Source organism: Ursus maritimus, unplaced genomic scaffold (assembly GCF_017311325.1).
Source record: "Ursus maritimus isolate PB19 unplaced genomic scaffold, ASM1731132v1 scaffold_21, whole genome shotgun sequence".
NCBI classification, from domain to species: Eukaryota; Metazoa; Chordata; class Mammalia; order Carnivora; family Ursidae; genus Ursus; species Ursus maritimus.
Window position 1 is genome coordinate 40686644 of NW_024424564.1, and position 20374 is coordinate 40707017.

Genomic DNA, 20374 nt, shown 5'->3' on the forward strand with positions numbered 1-20374 from the left:
GTATCCTCCAGAGGTCAGCCTTTGCAGTAGTTAGTATCCCCACTCCACACCGGATTTATGGAGAGGATTTTCCTTAGTTTCCTCCATCCCTGTGTGGCTGAAAATTTAGGATGCCTTGGGCCCAAGCCCATCCAGGTGAAAGTAATTTATAGCCTCCTTCCATCTACTCCTGTAAGGCTCCCCGAGCCTCCTGAGAACTATGTGGGATGTTTTAAATATTTAATGGAGAGCAAAATGAGTAACTTTCTAGCTCCCGTGATTCCTTCTCTGTGGGCTCTAGCTATCCCAGGTGTGGAGTACAAGGAGGATATCAACTTGCATTAAATTTGAAGCACTATCACACTCCAACACCTAGAGAGTTTTCCAGCAGCTCCCTTCTTGCCTTAAAATGTATAGCAATCAAAGAACATCTACTCTTCTACCGTTTCAAGTCCTTTTACAGAACCCAGGAACAAAGTCCATTGGATGGGTAACACTCACGCCCCAAATCCAAAGAGTCCTGTAGGAATCTCTAAAAAGAGGAAAATGTCCAAGGGATGAGACATGAACATATCTGCCTCTGATTGGTACGTGGAAGATCACAGCAGGCTGCGAGCTTACCTTCCCGTAGTGGCTGCCCCCGGACATGTTCTTTTTTTTTTTTTTTTTTTAAGATTTTATTTATTTATTTGACAGAGATACAGACAGCCAGCGAGAGAGGGAACACAAGCAGGGGGAGTGGGAGAGGAAGAAGCAGGCTCATAGCGGAGGAGCCTGATGTGGGGCTCGATCCCATAACGCCAGGATCACGCCCTGAGCCGAAGGCAGACGCTTAACCGCTGTGCCACCCAGGCGCCCCTCGGACATGTTCTTAAGGCTCGTGAATCCACACGACCTCTAGAGTTTGAGGGATGCTTAGTGGGATAGCTCTGGTTGGACACTTGTCTCTCTTTCTGCTCACTGCTTTATGTAGAAATGAATTACCTGGCAACCTCAGTCATTCAGAACACAGCCCCAAACCAGGGACTAACAACAAAGATAGCTGGGTAATCACTTTGTACGTATATACTGCATTCCGTCTCCCTGGTGAGATTTTTTTTTTCCTTCCAGGATACATAAGAATCTTATTTTTATTTACGTCATTTGGAGACACAACTGCCATGTTGTGTGATATGCAGCTGGCAGGAAATAGAGATTTGCAGGATGATGATGCTAGTGGAGTCAAAGCCTGCCTTTTGGCAATGTTCACTTACCAAAGGTCAACTGGTCCACTTCCCGGAGCCATCCAGGAAAAGCTTTCTCCCTTCCCCAGAATGGCGCTGCTTTTTAAAAATAATGCTTTCCCCTCTTCTCTTTATAGACGTTCTAATTGCTTTTGGGTTATTCGAAACAGTAATCATGCGGACTTTAAAGTAAGGCAGGCTGGGATTGAATCCCAGTTTGGCTTCTCTGTGGCTGGAGCTGTGCAGTCCGTTAACCTTCCTTTAGTTGTCTTTAGAACTGGAATACCAACCAGAAAGGCCTGGGGCTGTTGAGAGGAGGTAACACAGGTGACGTGGCTCTGAGGAAGACTCGGTGATCATTTGTTGAATTTAAGCAGAGGGAACCAAACCTTAATCCCACTGGATGCGTTCTAAGTTTGGTTTGTTTTCACTCTGATTGGTTACCACCAAGCCCGATCACATTGACAGAAATGTTCTTTGGTTACTTACTCCTCCAACTATCTGTTTTTCTCTCTTTAAAAATATAATAACGCATCTGGGATCTATTATGCGGCGGTATATATTTCAGTATATGTTTCTGCTAATGCCTTAGTAAACAGAAACTGCATGAATGTTGACTGCTCAAATACAGTAGCCACTAGTCTGCCTTGAGCGAGGCTCAGTATAAAGTTAAACACTGCAGGATTTTAGAAAGGGGGGGTCCATCAGAAGTGGAACTCTAAGCCTTGTTGTATCTGAATTACTTTACATAGTTAAGAAAATGATGTTAACCATTTCCTACTGCTTAGAATAAGGAAAGTTTTAAAAGTCTATGATGTCCTTATTTTTACCAAAGGCAAGTATATCAGTTAGGAACACTTCTGGCTGTTAATGTCAGTATACTTAACTAAAGGTGAACTAAACATATGGAGGGGTACTTTGTCATTGTTCTCATATTTTCTCAAGCAGAAAACTTGGTTCAGGGCCCATATCTCTGGATTCTTTTGGTCTTTTCCTCATGGTTGTAAGATGGCTGCCCTGGCACCAGACATCAAGTCTACATCCAATTGAAGAGTGAAAAGTGGGAAGGTAATGCCAGCCACCTGCCGCATGTGTCCTTTTTATCAAGGAAGCAAGACATTTCCCAGAAGCACTGAACAGACTTACATCTCATGGCCAGAGTTGTGTCACAGGGCCACCTCTATAAGGGAGACTGGGAAGGTGAGGTTTTTACCTATTCTAGCCTCTGTAGTGGAGGCAGACAAGAGAGAAAGAGATGGAGATAGGTGTTGGGTGCGTCAATACTTAGTTTCTGTCATCATGAACTTTATAAAAGTGTTTGTGGGCTGAAGTCTGCTGCAAATATCCTCAAACTTACTCTAAAAAATAACAGAGGTGTCAGGCTATGGAGCAAAGAACTTTGGAATCAGACTTGTCAAAGTTTAGATCCTGACTCTGTTACTTACTGAACAGGGTGGCCCTGAACAAGTCACTTCTCTCTGAACCTTTATTTCCTCACCTATAACTAAAGTGTGTCCTAGAGTTATTATGAAAATCAAATAAAAGAATATGAAAACACAGTTAATGCTGATTAGTCCTCTGCATCTGTACTTTATTATGGTCAAGATAATGGTGATGATAAACAAATAAGTAAAAGAGGAATGTAAGAGTCTGTTCTATTCTACACAGAAAGGCCAGGCTCAGAGGTCTATGATGACCATTCTCCCCACTCTACACCCCTCCCCCACCCTTTCTTCTGGTCCTTCCTTCATGCAAATCATCATTTCATGGCTCACATCCCTAGATTGTGACCTCATTGTGTCATGTTCAATTTTGCATCTCCGCTGCTGGTGTACAGTGGTAGGTACTCAGGGGATGTTTAATGAATGAATGAATTCCCCCAGAAGCATGGACTAGTTGGAAAAAGAGGAAGTCGTGTTCAATCATTCATGTCCAATAAAGACAAAAGTTCTCAGAGAATTACTCAGCAGCTCTTTAAGGATAAATGGGCAAGGAATTCTGAGACGAAGGTGATAGCGGTGGAAGTATAGTTTTCACAAAGCTGCTAGATACCAACAAATCATGGGCTACATTTATAAAAATGGGGTGACAAGTTGTACCCTCAAACCCGAAAATATAGAGGGTGATGGAAAAATGCCTGTAGAACCATAAGATCTATATTGTCTCAACATCTGAGCTGAAAAAGCAGAAGTGCCTAAGAAAAGGAGAACCCCAAATAGTCAATAGGTATTCACCAAGAAGCACAGAGAAGTAATTTGAGAGCAGCAGCTAAAACAGACATTCCAGCAGGAGTTTGCCCACTGGAATGGGGGTGAGTGTAAGAGGTGCACAGTAAGAACTGAAAATCCTGGGACAGTCTAGTCCCTATGAATTCTTGAAACAGCCATTCCTCTTCTTCAGGACAAGGCCCCTCACTGAGGAAAAAATTCTGGGAGTGGAATCAAATTGAGCAGGTTTCAGACAACAGTGATGAGAAAGAGAAGGTTCAGATAAAAGTAGAAGAGGAAGGAAAAGAAAACCAAGAAATGTAAGAAAGAAAACTTTATAGTTTTAGCACTACATTAAAAACCACAGAGGAGTGATCCCTGTAAAGTTAAAAATGTTATCTGAAGAAAGTCGCTGTCCTCTAAAATTTAGCAGAAACCAATTTCACATAAAATTGAGCAGTAGAAAACTATGGAGGTCAAGCTCATGAAAAGTTATTTTAAGAAAAAGAAGACTAAGCCATATGTAAAACGGAAAACGAAAATATGCCAGAAAGAAGTGTCCATAAAACAGATTAAACCTGCAATCTATTATTTCAAAATGAGTAGAAGACATTAAGAAAATGATATGAGAGATGCAGAACAAAGTAAATCACAATTAGAAAAAAACAGAAGTAAAACTGAAGAAGTAACTCAAGGGAACCAATTCTTTTAGAAAAGAAGACTGGGCTATAAGGAGCACAGAACAAATAAACACAAATGCTTCAAGAAAAATAATAGATGAAAGGAGAAACTTTTCTAAAATAAAAAAGAAAGGAAAAAAGAGCTTAAAATATTCAACAGAACAGGACAAATATTGAAGATAGTGAAGAAGCTCCAGTCTGTGAATAACCAGAGTTTAGGAGGAAAACCAAAAGAAGGGAACAGAACAAATTCTAAAACCATAATTCAAGAAAAGTTTCCTGAAATTAAATAACATTTGAAGTTTCATATTGAAATAGCATATTGTGTACCTGAGGATATTAATATATACTGAGAAATAACAAAAAATATTACTATATTTAAAAGTAAAAGATAAAAATTCCTTAGGCATCCAAGTAAAAACAGCTATTAACTTATCAAGGAAAAATATAGATTACCCTCAGACGTTTGGGCCACCTTTTACAGCAGAATAAAGCAGAATAACATACTTTAAGTGGTAAGTTTAAATCCAATTATGCTTACAATTACACTAAATGTAAATGGTGTTAAAAAGTCTGTTTTTCTGAAGTTTGCCTTCTTAACATTCCTGAAACTCCTATTCCTCCATGCTGCATTCAGACTCTGCTCTGCGATGGTAGATCTTGGACGAGAGTGATTTTCCTGTCCACCCCCAGTCGCTGCAGACCTCTGCTTTGCATCAATGCAGGATCCTGGGTGTAAGTGAGTTTTCTTCTCCTTTTTCTAGCACCAGAGAGTTTTTCCAAATTTCAGTGCTGCCAATGAGGGCTTGTTTTCCACCCCTTCCCCTGTTGCAGCCAACCTTTGCTTTGAAGTAGGGTAAAGTTCTTCCCTTGTCTCATGGTGGCCACTGATCAGGGTCCAGGGTATGGACCGGCTACCCCAAGTAGTCCTTCTCCACCTTCAAACTTTGACAGAGCCACTCATCCTCACTGTGGAAGAACGAGATCTTACTCTCAGATCTTCTTTGCTGTCCCTGATCTTTCTCATAAGCATTTAGTGCAGACCAATGGAAACAGCTATTGAGTACATATAGGACTCCATGTCTAAGACTCCTACATTGTCATGTTATCCTAGACATTTAAGAAGTTGTTACAATTGTAGTTGCTCTTACCCACTTTTAGGGCTAACTATCTCTTTCTCCCACATTCTGCCTGAGGTAAAACATTTTGTTTGTCTCATATCTTCTCAGAGGGGTTCATTAATCTTTGAAATTCAGTTTATCTGCTTATGTTGAGACCCCAGCTCTCTACTGGGCTAAAAATTGGACTTTGTAGGTTATGTGGTTCTTTGTTGTTGTTGTAAGGGTGTGAGTGATGTTCTCTTGGGGCTTTCTATACCCTAAATGAAAGTGAAGCTTCAATTTTTTTTTAAAAAAGCTTCTTTTAGTAATTATAATTGCTAGTGGCAGTATTAGTATTGTTATCCTGACTACTGTGTGTGTAATTATCTTACGTGGGATAAAGAAAATAAATAACGATGGAATATTTTCATTCTCTCCTTCATTGTGTCCTTGAGGACCAAGGCTTTTGGTATTGAAGAAAGAAGATACATATATGATATGGAAGAAAGTAAGTAAAAATCCTGTGACTCTGAATTTGAATTGGAAACTCTATTATGAATTTACAAGCTATTTTATAATTAAATATATAAACCCACCAAAAGTGTCTAGAAACATGACTATTCGAGTTGCAATAAGCATCTGAGTGCCCAGATTGTGATCTTCAAATATAATTTCCTACTACGAGAAACCATAGTCTCTTGGAGAAATAGCTAATTCCAAGTTTGGGATAGGAACTACACCAGATGATCCTGGGACATTTTGTCCTCCAAATAGAAAAGATGCTGTCAAAAACTAATCAGGTCATGTCAAAAGGACTCAGCTGCCAATGTTAAGAAATTTCCGGTGGCCAAAAAAGGTACAGCGTAAGTTTGAATAAAGATAAGACATGTAATGTATTTAAACCCATTAAATATGTTTAAATTCATGAGTCATAGTGATATATCTTCTAAATAATCAAATTAGTCACTTTCGAGGATCACAAAGAACCAATTCATTATGTTAAAAATAGGTAAAGAGAAAAAAGCATTTTTCCTGACTTATATATAAACTCTACAGCTGTGTAACCAAATACTAGAGTAGGGCAGTATCTCCTTATAAGTTATTCCCACTATAAAGTAAAATGAGAGGTTGAGTTAGAATGTCACCATTTCTCAATCTCCACCAAATTAATAGGTCTAGGCAATGAGCCTCGATGGCTGTTGACATAATAGAAAAAGAGACAACCAGACATACGCTATCTAATGAAATAACATGCCACTTCCTGTGGTCTTGCCAAAATGACTGAGTCAAAGTTTTATTGGACTCTAGACCGAGCTTCTGATTTGCAGATTACAGAGAGGACAGAGAAACATGTTGAACAGCACCATAAGTACCCAATCAGCAAAATCCAGACAAGTAGGACATTCCACAGGACAAACCACCAAAGATCTTCAACAGATAAACTGTAAGCAAAAGCAAGGGATGGAAGGAAAGCCAGTAGATCAAAAGAAAATTTTAAACTTATCAAATTTTTAAGAGCGAGTAAGAATAAACTGCAGCACTAAGAATGTACACGTGGGTAACAAAATCATAAAGAAACAGGGAAGTGATCACTCCAAAAGTCAAGATAGTGGTTATTTTTGGAGAGAGGAAGGGAACACATGTGAAGGGCTTCTGGAATATCTGGGAAATTTCTATTTCTTGGTCTAAGTGAGTGTTAGCCTTATAATCCGCTCAGCTATATGTTTGTCTTCAAGCCGTGGACTTCTGGGGTTTGCAGATTCTGCAATGTGCTATTTCTTTTTCATCTGGGTTATTTCTCCAGGGGCAAAGGCAATAATTTCCTAAAATCCATATGGATGTGAAGAAGAGCAGTATGTTACTGGTTAGTATTGTCGTTGTTGTTTATAGTGCAAAATGAAGAGTAAAAAGTAAAAAATCATTTACCGTATCTGTGTTTTATTTTATAGTAAGAGTTTTCTTTAAACCTGTTTGACCTCAGAACAGCCTCTTGCTATCATTCCCCAACCAGGAAATTGCATATATCTATGTGTAAAGATGGAATGCACTACGCATTTTTTAAAAAGAATAAATAGGCAGGAAATATATTCTTAAGAATATATTTTAGATTGAGTTATATTTCCTAAGAAATATATTCTTAAGAATATATTTTAGATTGAGTTATATTTCCTAAGTGCCTTTATTAAAATCCATTTCACAAAATCCTTTCCTTCCTTAAAGAATCCTTTCATTAGATCCTGTGTGCCTTTTTTCTAGACTCGCCAAGCTCAATAGCTGGAAAGTATTTCCTTTTCAAAGTCCAAGGAACATGCAATCCTCTATATAATAATAATAAAAAAGATGTATTAAGGTTTCCAGCCCCCATCCCTGCCTTCCATCTGGGAGGGGAAACTGTGTGCGTAAACGTGCACACGGACAGATTTAAGAAAGCAAAGGGGATGTTATAGTGCAAATGTCGAAACGGCATTCAAAAGGGAAGCCTTCTCCATGAAAAAGAAAATATCTTTTCAAGGAAGAGTCAAGGGTGAATCAGTTTCATCCAAAGTGTAAATACAGTAAAGAATTTTATTTGCCCTCTGAGCTGTAATTCAAAGCCAAAATGTGAGCCCAAAATGGGAATTTTGGCAACCACGGAACTTGCTGACTTCTGAAAGGGGATTCCAGGCCTTCCTAAGTCTTTTGAAGTTCATTTTGCTTTGTCTTCAGATGTCTTGACATAATCAGCCCATTGATGCCTTGTGCTGTCTTGTGAACGCAAGCATTCGCTCACGATTCCATGTCAGGGCTGGAGACAAGGAGAGGTTCAGATCCTTTTGACACCAGGGCGGCTGGTCAGGAAGTTCTCAAATGTGCAGCAATGTGAACTTTCAGCTGAACCGTTGCCCAGTGGGGCGCCTGTCCTTTCAATTCCCATCGTCTCAGGTCTTCAAAGGCTGGGGGCATCTGTACCCAGTGACCTGCACGGCTGGCCTGACGCGTCTCTTTCCCGTGGGGTGTGGGGGAAGGGCCCAGATTGGAATGCCTTACCCTCATTTCTCAGTGTGAGCCGGAGCATGTGTGAGACCCACCCAAATCGACACGTTTACTCCCCCCCACCCCCACCCCCTGTTCCAGCGGTCACTGAATTCCATTGGCCACTCAGGGAGCATCTGCTTGACCGTCTTGGCGAGGCTTGGTTCCCACACTTCGGGTTCGCGCCGATTATGATAGTAATGGCGGCCCACACTTACATGAGTGTGAACGTTGTCCTCGTTTAATCATCACAACCACCACACGGGTACGTATTCTCTCCATCTTACACACGAGGGCACAAAGCGAGTTCACTTGAGATCACATATCTAGTTAGTGGCGGAGGTGGGATTTGAGCTCAGGCAGCTCTGGCCCTGCAGTCTATTTCCCTCATCACCGCTCTACAGAGCCCGTGGGTAGGGAATAAACACATTCATAGACATAACTACATAGACAACTGCTGATAATAGCGGCCATTTGTTGAGTCCCTTCATGTATTAGCACTATACTGAGCTTTACAAACATGCATTTAATTCTGGATAGATGGGTATAGCTCTGTCTATGTACAGACACAGGTACAGACAGATACACGTGTACAGGTACAGACATAGAGACACCGAGGCCTAACAATGAAGAGCTAGCCACCCGCCAGACTGTCTAAATTTAATCCCAGGCCAAAGTTTCCCAGTGACTTAGCACTCTTGCACTTCAGTCTGTTCATCCAAAAAAATCCCCTTTATAGACACACTGCAAGAATTAAATGAATACGGGCGCCTGGGTGGCACAGCAGTTAAGCGTCTGCCTTCGGCTCAGGGCGTGATCCTGGCGTTGTGGGATCAAGCCCCACATCAGGCTCCTCCACTATGAGCCTGCTTCTTCCTCTCCCACTCCCCCTGCTTGTGTTCCCTCTCTCGCTGGCTGTCTCTATCTCTGTCGAATAAATAAATAAAATCTTTTAAAAAAAAAAGAATTAAATGAATAATATATAAAAGTTCCTGGCACAGAATAGGTGCCCAAGAAGTTAGATATTATTATTACTATATTACATATAATATGTAATATCACATATTCTTAATATTACTATGTAAATTATACCTTATATAATTAATATTAGTAATAGATATTATTATTATTACTATTACATATACAAAGATGATCTATTTTCTCAACTCAGAAAGCTTGGTAAAGAGAGTAGCATTCTTCAAAATTCATCAGGGTCAAAGGTTACCAAGAAAATTTACACTGAGCTGACTCGTTTTCCCCAAGGAGATCAATATTTGAGATACAAACCACCAAAGTAGATTGATGAGGCCGCATTTGAAAATAAGTCTTAGGATTGTAGACCACCCACGCTGCACAAAAGCTCTGTTCTGAGTGAGACAGACTCCCAACACTCTAGACAGAAGAGAGCACTTGGCTCCCATCGCCACAGCATGTGCTGTCTGTCTGAGGATGCAGGACGGCCAGGTGACCCTCTGACCACAATCCCCACTTCGCCGACCTTTCATCACCTCGACTCCAGTACTTCTAAGATCGAGTCGATTTCTGTCCTTACGGGCTCTGCACAAGCATCTAGTATCCAAATTCCATGTGATGTTTAAACAGTACATTCCTAGGCAAAACAGATATGACCAAATGACAACATAGGTAGAGAATACTGGGTGGGTACTTTGACTCGGGTGCTGTGTTAAATACTGCACAAGCATTACCCCTCCTGACCCTCAGGGCTCCATACCGTTGTGTTGGGTCCTGCTCGGGCCCTGTATCCAAATCTTCTGAATGGCAGAGGCGTTCTCAAGCCCAATCTCACCCACCTCCGGGGCTCAGCTGCTAATTCCTGCGCGCTAAGCTGCCCTCATTCCTTTCTACACTCTTGTTCACTTCATCTCTGCCTTTGCTGCCATCCCTACCCTACCTAATGCAAGTTACCAGTCACAGAAGTTCTTTCTCTGGGGATTCATTCCTGGAAAAATCACTTCTGCGTCCATTTTTCTTCTCTGAGCACACGTCGTACTTGGTATCTACTCTCATTATAGCACCAGGCGGAACATGATCTTTCTCCCTCATGAGGCAGTGACTCTTTGAAGACAGGAACGGGCCTTCTCCATCTTTCTGACCCTAGCACTTAGCACAGTGCCCGACATATAGCAGGATCTCAATACATATTTGCAGCAAGAACGAATGATTGAATGGATGGCTAGAGGCATGGTGAAGGGTTGCCTCAGATGACCTTGCTCTCTTTTGTTGAGAAGTCAGTGCTCACTGAGTCTCGTGTTGCTTGCTACCATGAACTGATTCAGACCTCCAGCCCAGAATCAGTCTTCTCACTTCACCATTTCTTGTCCCTAGAAACACAAGCCATGGCTTTTCTCATCAAGGCCAAATTTTCTAAAAAGTAAGCTTAAATCTTCACCATTTCTTCTTACATTTTTATTATGTATATATTTTGAGAATAATAGTAAACCCATTTATTGTAAAAAAATATGGAGACAAAATTGTAATGAAATTATATAAAAATGGCCTTATCACCAAGAAAGAACTGTCGTACATATTTTTGATGATTTCCATCTAGTCTTCTCTATTTCCATGTACATGGGGTGGACATATGTAGTCCCATATTCTTTTCATATTTTAACATGTCCTTGTGTCAAGAAATGTCCTTCGAAGTTTGCACAAAGGCCCAGATGCCGGAAAGTACTTGACATATTCAGGGATCCCAAGACCAGCGCCTCTGGGTGCACCTCAGAGAGTCAAGGGCGCACTGAACGAGGTGCTCATCTAGGAATTGGCAGGGCCAGAAGACTTTGTGGGCCTTTTGCAGCCCATGCTATGGACTTTCTATTTTAGTCTACGTGAACTGAGAACTGGTAAGATATATCAAAAATTATTTTTTTGTGGTCAAGTTTGGATTAATGATAGCTTGGTGGGGATGGTGGGTGGGGTGTGGGAACAATGGAAATGGAGAGGAGTATTCAGGACCAACGTACATTTTGAAAGTAGAATGGAGAGGACATGGTGGTTGATTGTACTTAGGAAGTGAGAGAGAGAGAGAGAGAGAGAGAGGTGCCAAAATGGCTCCTATGTGTCTTTGGATAGCCGGTTGGGTAGAAATGTCATTTACCAAGAAGGGGGACTGTCAAGGGGAAATAGATTTGGGAGAGGAGAGGGACCTCTGCCAAGTTTGTAGACCACTACAATAGAGTATTATTATTATTCATATTTGATGTCAAGTAAACAGACTCAGGAAAGTTATTTCATTTGCTCGGGATCACATATCCAGCAAACAAAGGAGCCTGGTTTCATACACAAGTTCTTTTGACTGATACCAAAAACTGTGTTGTTTCCCCAACAATTCTCACACAGCCTCTTAAGTGGAAAGAACAGATCTGAGCCTCCCATGAAGCATAACAGAGACAGAGACACAGGGAGATGAGCCAGAGAGCGACCCAAGAGCACCCTGCCTGGGCTGAGAGGGCCGAACCAGGATGGAAAGCAGACATCCAGATTTTGTAGCCACGCCCTCAAACACCAGGAAACTGGAAGTCAGTCACCAGTCGCAGTGCTTGTGGGCACCACGGCTTCTTGTCTCAAAACTTTGCTGGGAGCTGAGAACTGTTAACTCAGAACTGTGGTCCCCAAGTACAGTCCCCAGACCAGCAACATCAACATCACCCGGGGGCTTGTAAGAAATGCAATTTCTCAGGCACCCCAGACCTTCTGACCAGAAATTCTGGGATTGGGACCCAGCAGTCTGTGTTTTAACAAGCCTTCTAGGAGACGGTGCTGGAGCACGCAAGCTTGAGAGTAACGGAATTAGAGCATCTGGCTTCATCTGATCTCCGTTTTTGCCCCTGAGCAGACCTCGCCTGAATGAATGTCGTATAATCCCCATAGCAGGCCAACTTTGGACAAACGGGGAAGCTACTGCTGAAGCTGGATGAAAGCTCATTTTGTCCCCTGTCCGATCCTCTTACATAAATCCCCATCCAAAAAGGAAATAGCCTTTTTTTTTTTTTTTAAGGGACTGTTGTTTTGTGGCGAAAGGAATGCTCTGCTAATTTTAGGAAGATGGCTTCAGTTAGGGACAGGAAGTCTTGAAGGGAGGGAAGATTTCAAGTTGAATTTTTAAATATTGTGTTCTTTTATTTATTTTTTTCTTTAGAAAAGAAAAAAAAACATTCACAGAAAAGAAAACACCATTAACCAACCTCAGCTGACTAAAACTCCTGACTGAAAAGAAGAGGTGCGTGAGAGCCATTTGTGGAGGCCCCACAGCTACAGTGGAATAAGCTAGAAGACCAGGGCCCTCAAGATTCTGCTCTGAACAGAGACTCTTTGCAATGGAAATTAGTTTTGGAAGAAAGAGAGCCCCTGGCTTCTTGGTCAGACTAATTCTCAAGAGCTTCCCTCTCCCCTGCCAACTCCCAACTCCCGGGCTACGGGTGTCCCTTGGATAGGTCCCCTCAGAGCATCAACCTGGCAACCGAGTGCTCGGGAGTACATTGGGCTTTACGGTTCGCGAAAGGCTTCTGCATTTCTTGGCTTGTTGACCCTATAGCAAGTCAGTCAGATTATATTATCTCCGTTTCACAAGTAAGAAAACAGAGACCTGCCGAGGAGAAAAGGGGGCCTTTCCGATGAATAAAAATCGTGACTCCTATGAGTTTCAGATTTTTTATCTCATTGAATTCTTGAAGTGAGAAGAAGTCTTGCTTCCATTCCACAGCTAAGGAAACTAGAAAGTAGACGTGACTTACTTCAAAAGTCACAAAGTTAGGAAGTTGGGAACACCTACTTGAACTCAAGGCCTTTCCCGACACTCCGCACTCTTCTTTGGGTCAGTCGGGTCCTGGAAAGTAGTCGGTCCACAAGCTTTCACGGATCTCATGTTGATCTCTAGAGAATGGAACATTTCGAAACAATTGCTTAGTTAAATTTAATTTATCCGAACAGTGGGTCTAACCACTAAAATAGAATTGGGCAAGTCCTCACTTCAGGAACTTTGGCCCCCGTAGGTACAGCACTCAGAGGCTCACTCTTATAGATGTGGGTGTGTGGGGAGCCAGCTGAGGGGTGGGATAGGTCCATGCAGGAGAAGTGTTTCTCAAGGGTGTGAGTCCCCTTCACAGCCTCTGCCCTGTCCTAGCCGAGATGAGCACTGTTGAACCCTACTTGGCTACTCAAAAATCCCGACCCCAACACCCTGAAGAACATGAGAGAGGTGTTCCCTTTCCTGTCGGTGCAGAGATGTGACCTGTGGCCATCGCTGGTCTTGCACTGCGGGAGTCGCCAATGTCAGCATCAGAGGCTGCTGGGCCTGGAGGACGGATACTGCCCACGAGGGCAGCACATTCAGGCCATCTTTGCAAGCCTGCATTGGTCACACGTCTGGAAGGCAGGCCTGTGCAAGACAGCCCACCTCACACAGATTTAAACTGCTGTCCCATGAGGGCGTCGTAATTACTTTGGCTTCCCATCAGATTTGACCCACGGGAGTCACTGGAATATAAACGAGAGCCAATCTATCACCTTTTGCTTAGAAACGTTTGCTGACATCCCATTGCCTTTAGGATAAAGTCCAAAAGGAATGGAAATGAGGAATTGTGAATTATCTATTAGCAAGAAATCTATCACGCGATTGTCATAGATTTTCCCCTTTGTGATTCATTTATTTAAAACATCCACCTCCCAGATGACGATGATGACGATGATGGTGACATGTAAATGGAGACTGGGGGGAATCAACTGAATAAAGCAACAGTGCTCTGGCAGAAATCTTAAAATGAAAAATGAAATCGCTTTTACTAGCAAGTGCTGGCTTTTTGGGTTGCAAGGAAACGATATCCCTCTTTTTTTTTTTTTTTTTAAGGAAATTAGGTCTGTATCAATCATCCTATGCTCTCTCTCAGCTTCTGGGATTGGCTCAGAAACAGACATGTGTCCCAAGTCAGGCCCCTGAGACCAAGGGAATATTTTGTTCAGACTTCTGGAAGAGGAAATTGTTGTTTATAAGGGAGAGCTACTGAGAAAGATGCTTTCTTGTCCCCTGGGGGCTGTCATGTGTGGACTGGGGCAGTCATCTTTCTTTTAGCCAAAGGACAACACCAGCATAGCACCATAGAGAAGCCCAGTGAGTTACAGAGAAATGACACAAGACCACGCCGGGTCTACGGTGTGACTCCTTCCCCCACTTGATGGCAGGGCCCCACAGGCAGGAGCTGAGTGTTCCTCGCATGTGTCTGGCATCGTGGGCCTGGCACGGCCCCTGGCACCGAGAAGGAGCCCAGCTCAGGAAGCAGAAAATGAGCAAACAGCACATTGAACCCGAGGTTTTCTCAGTGCTTTTCAGCTGAATGGCAAGTTTAACCTCGTGCAGGTAATATACTTCCCAGGCTGAAAGTCAGGGACATACAGATGAATGTTTGAAGAAGAGAGTTGGGTAACATGTTGGGGGAGAAAGTGGCAGGAGAGGACGGGGGTGGGCAGGGCCAAGGCTTGTGACCTGGGAGCAGTGCGCCCTCCCGAATCACGTGTGTGGGGCTGTCCAAGCCACGGACACAGCGTTCTCCTGTGGGTTCGTGCACGCTGAGCCAGTGAGGCGCTTGTAAGGGGTCTGGAAGAAGCGTTAGACCTTTATTAGCTTAAGTACTTTACCAGAGTCTAGATCGCATCCAAACCTGGAAGTTTTCAGCGGCAGACTTGCAGTGGCTTTCCAAAAGCCTCAGGCTTGCCTTCCCTCCATTCAAAAGTCAAGCTGTGCAGTGAAAGCCGAGTACCAGAAAACAACCATGTAGATTTTGAAACTTGATTGGATGAGATTTTTCATGCCTTTCTGCAGTGCAGACATCCAGCAATGCTGTAGAGCTAGGTCAGATCCAACCCACAAGTTCTGGCTTTTTCTGAATTAGGGCCTGCCTTATCTTAAAGGAACTTCAAGGTCTGATTGAAAACAATGCTGGGCTACATTTAACTTGAGCACTAATTTGACTTGGACAAGACGCTTGACCTCTCTGGGCTTAGAGCCTCTCATCTATAAAGTGTGGGGCGGAGCTAAACCCACACTGGGTTTCTCCGCATTGAGAAATATTACATGAGATGAAAATCCAAAGAGCATTCAGAGGAAAAAGAGCATGGGACCTGGGAACAGCCTCAGGTTCAAGTCGTCGCTGACCCACTCACATATGACCACAGCTAACTCATTCTACAGCTCGGATTCTCAGTTTTATTGTCTATAAAATGGTGAAATAATTTCACTTTCGTTGTCTATGTTATAGGGATTTGGGAAGGTTTCGAAGAGCTGATGTAGTAATGATACGGAGTAGTCATTTAATAAAAAATTAATTCAACAAATACTTGTGGAGCATATACTATGTGCCAACTACTCGCCTAGCCTCTGGAAATAGAGTGGGAAGCCAACGAGGCATCACCCTGACCTCTGTGGGTAGGTGGACAAAAACTTAGAAATCACATTTATGGGGGCGCCTGGGTGGCGCTGTTGTTAAGCGTCTGCCTTCGGCTCAGGGCGTGATCCCGGCGTTCTGGGATCGAGCCCCACATCGGGCTCCTCCGCTGGGAGCCTGCTTCTTCCTCTCCCACTCCCCCTGCTGTGTTCCCTCTCTTGCTGGCTGTCTCTCTGTCAAAATAAATAAATAAAATCTTAAAAAAAAAAAGAAATCACATTTATGAATGTCTACTTGTCATATGAGCTAAGACCTACAGGGAAAGTAACAGGGTGCTGTGAGACAGACATAATGCATGCTAATTCTTGTCCCAACAGCCCTTTTCATTCAGCAATGCCACCAGAGCCACCATTCACCAAATAGTTCCCTCATAGCCCTTTTCATGACTCACCAGGGAGAATGCATCACCCCAGACTAGATTTCCCACTGGGTTAATTTTCTAGTACCAGAGGTCTTTGGGAGATTAGCTGATTTCATTTGCAAACCATGCGAACAATAATGCGAGACTATTCCCGGGAGTGGGAGGCAAATCCTTGAACTTACATTGCCAACCTCACGTTCTTTCTCGCAAGTCTACATTACTGCTCGTGTTTGCTGAGACAGATTTGATTAATCAACACATCCCGCTGCAGTTATCATCTACAAAGCTGTCCAACTACAAAGAATGAGGGCTTTCTGCCCAGTCGGACACCCACCTGGCTCCAGGTAGAAGCGGGGGCCCCAGGAGAGCCAGCCAGCTGGTGTAGATCATATCATGTCCGTGATCCAGGCAAAGGGAGAAACCCTGCTCCGGGAGCTCGGGAGGTTAGCTTTGGCAGGCAGGGCATGTTGGGCCTCGGAGAGCAACTTGGCCATGTCACCTCTACTACCTGTGCAGGGATTGTCTCAAACACAAATGGGGACAATCACAGCCCGACCAGTGCATTGCACAAGGTTTTCATTCACATCATGTGAGAGGAATGTCCTGTCACCTCCTTCAGATCCGCCCTCTCATTTACATACCTGTGATCACAGTCCCAATTCAAATCTTATCACGTTGTGTAACCTGCTAACCAATCTCTCTTCTCTCACGCTTGCTCCAAATTCACTTCTGATACCGCTTCCAAGTTTAAAACATAATTGATGGCCTATTGCTTTCTGCTTACAAATTTTGATGACATTCCACTGCCTTCAGAAAAAATTCCAAAATCTCTGGCATGGTATTTGTGGCATGTACTCTGAGGTAGCTACCACGAGCCATTTTTCTTCCATACCAGCAGAATTCAATTTAAGGTCTGGCCACAGTGTGCCAAAACTATGGGACAGACTACGAGGGCGCTAAGCCATCTACCGTGATCCCATTCTTCTTCGGACTAACGGTGGGCATATGACCCAGTTCTTGAGATATAAAGGAAAGTCGACAGGGGCTTTAGGAAAAGACTACTTTTTTTTTTTTTTTAAAGATTTTATTTATTTATTTGACAGAGAGAGAGAGACAGCCAGCGAGAGAGGAAACACAGGCAGGGGGAGTGGGAGAGGAAGAAGCAGGCTCCCAGCGGAGGAGCCTGATGTGGGGCTCGATCCCAGAATGCTAGGATCACACCCTGAGCCGAAGGCAGATGCTTAATGACTGAGCCACCCAGGTGCCCCGGAGAAGACTTTCTTCCTGGTAAGACAGAAGTATATAAAAAAGATGGCCTGTTTTCTGTGTGGTGCTTGAGACTGTGGCAGCCATCTTGTGACTGAAAGGGAAGGCGTTAAGATCACTAACATCCCCGTTTGCCTGAGATTTTCCTTCTTTTAGCACTGAAAGTCATAAATCCTGGGAAACCCCTCAGTGCCAGGATGACTGGGACAGTTGGTCACCCTAAGAAATGTCACTGGTATTCTGAGCAAAAAAAGCCCAAACACCAAAATGAGGTGAACACACTGGTGACCCTCACTGAGCTACTGAACCAGCTCTGAGGTTGCCTTGCTCAAGTCCTCTTGTGCAAGTTACCCAAAAGCCTTCTTCCTGTGTTTTCTAACCTGTAGCTGAAACTTGCAGCTTGAATACATTCACGATCTTTCATCAAATGACCCAGCCTGCTTTTCAAATGCCGTCTTCCACCATCCCTCCTGCCCGCATACTCATCCAATGCCGATTACTCACTACGCTCTGAGTTTGCCATGAATCTGTGCACCTCTGTGCCTGTGGTAATGCCATTTGCTTTGCCCAAAATTCCTTCCCTTCTTCCATCACTGAAAATTTCCTACGCTTCCTCCAAGGTCCTGCTTACCAAGTTCCCTCCTTTTTGATGCCTTCCTCCACTCTACCCCTTGTTTCTTCCTCTAAGCTCCCATGGTTTTGGCAAGCAGAGAAACTCTTGGTTTATGTGACTCTCATCATACACTTTGAGTGTTTCAAGAGCAGGGATTATATCTTACTCATTTAGTATCTATAATCTTAGTACTGCCACCCATACATACCATGCTTGCTTTTGGAATGAATAATAGTGTTTATGGGGTAAATAATTATACAGGATGAATACATTTGTTTTAAAGCAGCAGAGTCTCATGGAAAGTGCAAGGTATTGCCCTTCTTTTTCCAGCGGGCTCTGCCCAAGCAACATTCTCTGGAGAACTATTCATATTGAGATTCCCTTTCCTTTGAACTCACTCAACTCCCACATTGTTACTGAGCTCACACTAGATGCCATGTACTTCTTAAAATATTGCTGATAATTATAGATGACTTGTTCCTATATAACTCTTATCTCCCTAATGAAAGAGTAAGGAAAGTGGCTTCCATCTATTACGAAGGCCACTTGATTCCAGGTCCAGTGCCCTGTATGAAGTTTGGGCACCATAAGTATTGTCTGAGTACGTGCAGTAAATGCTGTATTCTGCTATCACATCAAGAATGCTTTTGAGTGCAAGCAAAAATAAGTGCCATGAAGTGTGGACTTTGTCTTCCCACGGCTGTGTCGTCAGTGCTTAAAAAAGTGCCAGTCACATAGTAGATGCTCAGTAAATATCTGTTGTGATGAAGGAATCAGTTAATAATCTCTTCAGGGAAATTACATATAGAAGCAGGCAGGTCCCTGTGTAGCAAATGAAACTTCCCACATGTTCATAGATGCCAGAACATTCCTTAGTAAAGACTGTACTAGGATGAATAGTGTCCCCCCAAAATTCATGTCCACCTGGAACCTCAGAATGGGACCTTACTTGGAAATAGGTATTTTGCAGATGCAATTAGTTGAGAACAAAATAAATTAGGATGGGCTCTAATCCAATCAATGATTGGTATCCTAAATAGGAGAGAAAAACAGAGACTCAGAGACTCCCAGATAGAAGGCCACGTGATGACAGAGATAGAGGTTGGAGTGATGCATTTACCAACTACGAGGTGCCAAAGATTGTCAGCACCATCCGGAAGCTGGCAAGAGGCAAGAAGGGTCTACCCGGAAGCCCTAGGAAATGAATACAGGAGCCAAGGCTTCAGTCAATAACTGAGCAAATTGATACAGAGTACAAATGTATAAGGGGAGATAACATCATACAAGAGGATATTTTTACATAGCAGAATAAGGAAAGCGTATTAGAGCACTAGGAAGAGAGAGGGTGAGATTTGAAAACAGAAGATCTGGGCTTGCTCTCCTTTGGGCAAGACCATTAACCTTCTTTTTTCTTTTTTTTTTAAAGACTTTATTTATTTGAGAGAGAGAGCGCGCAGGAGCAGGGGGAGGGGCAGAGGGAGAAGCAGGCTCCCCGCTGAGCAGGGATCCCAATGTGGGACTCGATCGCAGGATCACGACCTGAGCCAAAGGCAGATGCTTAACCAACTGAGCCACCCAGATGCCCCCTTCCAACAAATTCTTAAACAAAAGCTCCAAAAAAGAAGAGGAAGAGGAGGTGGACTTTTTGTGGGTTGAAGTGTGGAAGAGAGTTTAGATACACACTGGACCAGCCTGCACTCTCCCGGAGACCCCGGAGGCACCTCCCTGGAGAGCACCCAGAGGGCTTCATGAACACAGTCTAGAAATATTGCACCAGGAGGCAGAAATCTGAGAAGTTAGGAGATACAGGACCCAGCCTGAATTTGGCTTCAGTTGAATCGTCAAAATATCGCTCTTGGCCTCGGTGTCCTTATCTGTAAACTATCAGGAAGGGCAAGTAGGTGACACCCATGTGGCTCTTTTCCTCTTGCCTTTTCCTGGTCTTCTTTCTCCAGACTCTTTACGACACATTGCCCCCGTGTGAGGTAGCCTTTCACGTGAAACTGATTTGCCACCTTTGTGCTAACGAGATGATATGCAAGTTCTCTTTCAGCTCTAACAGCCCCAAATTGTCGTTTTTTAAAAAAATCAGTTGCCCAACTTATGTTGCTGCTGTGTTTTCAGTGATATGAGTAAGCAAATTAAACCCTGAAGGTCTATGTCTTAAGATTACCTCACCTCCAAAGAATGTATCGAGAATGGGTCATTTCAGGCTAACAACAACGACAACAAACTGAATCATGCCATTTGATCTGGTCCTTAGCAAGGGACCTCTTCCGTAGATGTGACGCTATGCCTTGCCAATATGGATGTGAGCAGATGAGCGCCTTTCCTCTAAGAATCTATTTCGAAGGATCCTAGGCCTGAGGTCATGGCGACAAGGCTGAAAGTTCTGAACACCAGGGAAGCGAAATGTTGCTAACGATCGTTACCTGGTGATAAAAATACCAGAGAAGATACGCAGATGTCTCCAAAC